This window comes from Lemur catta, chromosome 23 (assembly GCF_020740605.2).
Source record: "Lemur catta isolate mLemCat1 chromosome 23, mLemCat1.pri, whole genome shotgun sequence".
In the NCBI taxonomy this organism is placed as follows: domain Eukaryota; kingdom Metazoa; phylum Chordata; class Mammalia; order Primates; family Lemuridae; genus Lemur; species Lemur catta.
In genome coordinates this window covers 28,367,556-28,372,667 of record NC_059150.1, presented here as the reverse complement: position 1 = coordinate 28,372,667, position 5,112 = coordinate 28,367,556, and the positions used below count along the sequence as shown (strand labels likewise).

The window sequence follows — 5,112 nt, the reverse complement described above, 5'->3', positions numbered from 1 at the left end:
TGGGAAATACTGTTGATGAATATAATTGCATTAATTTTAACTCTTTGTACCTCTGCCCAAAACTGACTGTGTTGGTCACTTTATGTGAGTTCCCATAGGTCAGTATCAACTTAATATTTTCTTTCCTCAGTTCAAGTTTAATAGAGACTACAAAAGATCAGTGGGCTGGTTCCCTGTGCTGCTACACCATGCGAGTCCGATGGCCGGCCCCACAGGGAGCAAAGCCTGGCCTCCCCAACCCCTGCAAGGAAGGCCTGTCTTGCAACACACCACATCTCAGGGAATCTAAAGACTTGTGTCTTGTGTTTTACACACGGAAAAATAAATACAAAAGAGGTTTTGTTCTCATGGCTGCTCACTGCAGCCCAGCACTAAAATGGCCCAGTGTTCATTTCTGCTTGGAGAAATATTCTTTGCTCTTTGGATGGCAGTCTTGATGGTGTCACTGCCAGGCTTCCAGCCAGCTCGGCAGATTTCCCTGTGTTTGTCAGTGAACTGGAATGTCTGAACTAGCCTCAGAGTCTCATCCACACAGGGATCAAAGGGAGGTCATTTACAGTGATCTGTCTAAGGGCACCCTTATCGTCAGTAATAAGGAGGCCTCTGGACAAGACACCTTCATCAGCATTTAAGATCCTGAGCAACGGTGCACTTGGGGTCTGACAACAAGGGCATGTTGATGGGTCCCTGGTCCTCTTTGCTTCTAAGGTGTGTTGAGCCACCCCAGGTGAGAGAAGTGAGAATCCACAGAAGCACCAATCACTTGACAGTTAAGTTTCTTAAATTCTTCTGCCCTATCACTGAAAGCAGTGATCTCCATGGGGCAGACAAAGGTGAAGTCAAGGGGGTAAAAGAGGAACACAACATACTTTCCTTTCTAGTCAGATAGGCTGGTATCTTTGAACTGACCATCTATGCTAGATGGTGTGGCTTGGAAGTTGGGGCAGGGTCTCCAATTTTGGGATTCCTTGAAGACATTGCTATCAGCAGTTCTGAAACAGAAGTCATTGACAACAAGGAGGCCCATGCCAGCCAGGAAGAGGACTCCATTAACCAAACATTTTTAGCATGAAATGAAGAGAGGGATCCTTGGAGATATTTTATACTTGCACGTGTTGTATTTCAGTGTTGCACCGGAAAGCATTAGACTATTGTGCAACAGTGATCTACAACTGGATAAGTCAAAATACTATGACTTTTACCCAGATATTAATATACAGACTACTTACTTTGTGGCTTAAAACTTTCCTAAATATTTTTAAAAGGACACAACAGACCTTAGAAGTTTGAGATTACATGTAAATGAAGACCTGCTTTCTTTATAAAATTCTGTGGTTAGAAATGCAATTTGTTTTGTCAAGTTAAATTTGCTCTAGTTTAAATGAAATTGAAAATTAATAATCTATGTATTTTTAAGTCAATATAAAAAGCTGCAAGAATTATTTTCACTCGACATTATTACATATATAGTATGACAGCATTTAGAATCCTGATTTTTTGACTTCATGAGCTTCCTATCCAACATGTTGCTTTAAAATTTAATGACATTTTGAAAGCTGCTATCATGGTAGCCTTCTCAGTTGCCTGAAAGCACCAAAGTAAACACTTAAAAAGATATGTATCTAAGGGTAATATAGAATGCAGGAATATTTGGGAAAATAAATTTGGAAACACAGAATCATCCTAAATCACAATTAGATTGTTTGTTTGTTTGTTTCCTTTGGAATGATGAAATATTCTTCCTAATGACTTCAAAGTGTTAGAGTAGCTTCCAAAGAAATTGATTTTGTTACTGTCTGTGTAATAACCCCCCAAAAATGACACCTAAAATCTTCACAAATTATATCTTTTTACTTTTATTATTGACAATAAGCAAAGAAATTGCATCCTAAAATGTATTAGTGTAACAATTTCTATTGTTTTTAAAAACTAGCAATAAAGAGAAATTAAGAATACTGTAACTACTCCAAATTTAGTTCTTGCCTTCATGTGAATAAAGCTTAGTTCCTGTTGAATTTTTATAAAAGGGAATAACAATGCAACAACGACAAAACCAAAAATAACGTGAATTTAAAATGGTAAAGAAGAACCATGGAAAATCAAGAAGAAACAAAGTCAATTCACTAAAGTGATGAGAATGGAGGTTGGCATGGGGATGGTGTTTTACACCCTCTATTGACATAGTTAATTTGGATAATTACTTTGACTTTAAAAAGTGTCATTTTTGCCTTTATTCTTCTGTTGAACTAACTCCTGAAATGGGCATTCTGTTGATGTTGTTTGATGTAAAGCATGCAATTTCTATCTGCAGGATCCTTTATTGATGATTAAATGAGTATTTGTGTATTCTAATAGGTTCTCTCAACTCAACATGTGGGACTATGTCTATTACTAAGTTGGAAAGAAGAATAGTATAATTAGGGAAGTAATGTATTTTTTAATCTGATGTTGTGAGACACATTATTCCAAAACTTGGAAGGTCAAAACAACCAACATCTTTTGCTCGCCATTTTTGTGGAAGAGGAAACCAGACACATCTTACCTAGATGTCTTTGGCTCAAGTTTTCTTATGAAGTTGCAGGCAAGCCCTCAGCAAGACTTTGGCCTTTCCTGAAAGTTTGACTGATAGTTTGAGTCTTTACCCTACCTCACTCATATGGTTTTTGGAAGGCCCTGAATTCTCTCATGGGGGCATCTCCAGGGGTTGCCCAGTGACAGGGCAAGTGTGTTGCCTCTGGACAGGCAACACAGGGAAGAGCAGAGACAGCCAAGACAGTAGCTGCCATCTCTTCCTAACCTAATTTCAGAGTCACATCCCATAGGTTCTGTCATACTGTATTTGTTAGAAGTGGATCAATGAGTCCAGTCCACACTAAAGGCATGGGGGAATAATAAGGATCCCAGTAGAAGAAGACCACTGGGGCAACCTTAGAGTTTGCCACAAACATCACAGTCCATGTATATATCCAATAACTACTGCAGCAACATAAAGGATACAAAGGTGTTTTAAAAATAAAATTACACATGTACATATATACACATAGCATTATAACTTTATTTTAAAATATCTTACATTTTATAACATTTTACACATTTCAAATTAGATAATATATTGAATGCTAGCAAAATAACTGAAGTTAGGATCCCAGCATAAGAAAAGAAGATTGCTGCTTTAGGAATTCAAGATAGCAAGATAAGGTACTTATCTAAGGTACTTGCATAAAACCCAAGACCTACATGAAATCTACTTAAGAAAGATTAGGTACTCACAGGCCCTAAGAGTTTGAAACAACAGCAACAACAACAAAAATTGGAACTAGAATTTGAACTCGACTTTTATGATGAAACCCATTCAAGGCAAGAATTCACCATGAAGAAAGAGAGAGAGAGATTCAATGGGATTCTCACTGTCTTTTGTTAAGAGATAACTTTATATTCAGAATTTAATACTGCTTCTTGACTTTCTCTAGCTAGGTCTATCATTATTTCAAATATATTTACAAAAGATGCTGTAAAAATAAAAAGCACATCCGATTCTCAAGAGAATAGCTATCAAATTAATTGCTGTAATTTTCACATTTATATCTGACAAAAGTGATTCTATTAATTAGAGATTAAAAGTATTGAAATTAAAACAGACAGAACAAAATAGCATCCTGGCAAAGAAAAAAAATTAAAAACTTTAAAAATCAGAACGTTCATACCTTACCTTCAAATATCAAACACCAGAAAATAATTGTGTACAGTGATTAGAAAAAAAGATTTGCGACTCGCCGCATTTAAACTCAGCCATTTGTCATTCATACGTGAAGCAACAGAAATATATGGCCATAGATGCAATAATTAGGAAACATAATGGCCATGTACATTTCCAGAAATAAAAATATTTAATCCAATTATTTATAAGAATAGGCAATAGTAAAGAATGGAAAAATTATAGTTTGAAAGGACATACAATAAACATTGAAAGAAAGTAAACATTGTAGCATAAATGAGTACATGTTTATTAATGTGGAAACAAAACAAAATAGAAAAGGCACATACAATTTTTAAATAAAAATATATGAAACCAAATATAATTTTAATATTAAAATATTTATATATTGTCAATAAATAACAGAGTTTTAGAAGGGCATAGGAAATAAAGAACATATATGTTTTGAAAATACATGTGTGAATGACAATAGATACTATTTTCCTTGCTATTAGAAAATTATGTAAACAAAAGTACAATAATTTATATTTCAAATCTACTATTTGAAATATAGAATAAAATCCTCAGTAACCTACCTACATCCAAGTAAATAAGGTTCTTTTGGTTCTTAATCCGTATTTTTCTCCTAGGAAAAGTCTTTTGGCTTTCATAATGCTAAGCTCTTTAGCTTCTCCTACCTCTCCTTTTCAATCTCTTTCTCTGCGACCTCTGTCTTTGAATCCTTCAGAAATGTTTATGTTCCCTAAGGTCCTTCCTGTGCCAGCTTCTCAGGTTTTAGCAATCTGAGTAAACTCAAGTTTATGTCTAATTACAATATGTTGATGACCCAGGAATATTTATGTGTGTACCTGATGTTTGCCTAAATTCCACATTCAACACGTGAGACCACCACCGATGTTTTACTTCAGTACTTCAAATTAAACATATTCCAAACAAAAACAATTTAAAAAAATACAATTTCCAAATTACTGGAGAATAATACAAAATAAATTTTTAAAGAAAACCTTTGAAATCTTTTGTTTTGCCAATCTGTTTATGCTTCTTTTTTGGCATTGATAATGAATTTGAAGTGTGTTGTTAATCTTCACTATCATTAAATGTAAATAAAATAAAATGAAAAATATGTTGAATACCTTCCAAGTTATTAGGATAAAAAATTAAGTCAATTATTGAACATATGATTCAAAAGAACAAAACAAAACAGAAAACAAAAGCATAGAAATGCACAAAACAGACATTGGATATGCAAATAACATGCTGTGCCTACAGATTAAAATGGATTTAAGTTTCCTATTAAAATAAATAATTTTTATTGGAGTAAAAATTAAAAACAAAGCTCTATGGTTTCAGTAATAGAGATATCTATAACATAATGACCTAGAATATATAAAGTTAAT

At 34.2% G+C, this 5,112-nt stretch overlaps 1 pseudogene; it reads right to left on the bottom strand.

Annotated features, from left to right (window-relative positions):
- Positions 1–388: 388 nt before the first annotated feature.
- Positions 389–978, bottom strand: LOC123626834 (annotated as a pseudogene).
- Positions 979–5,112: the final 4,134 nt, after the last annotated feature.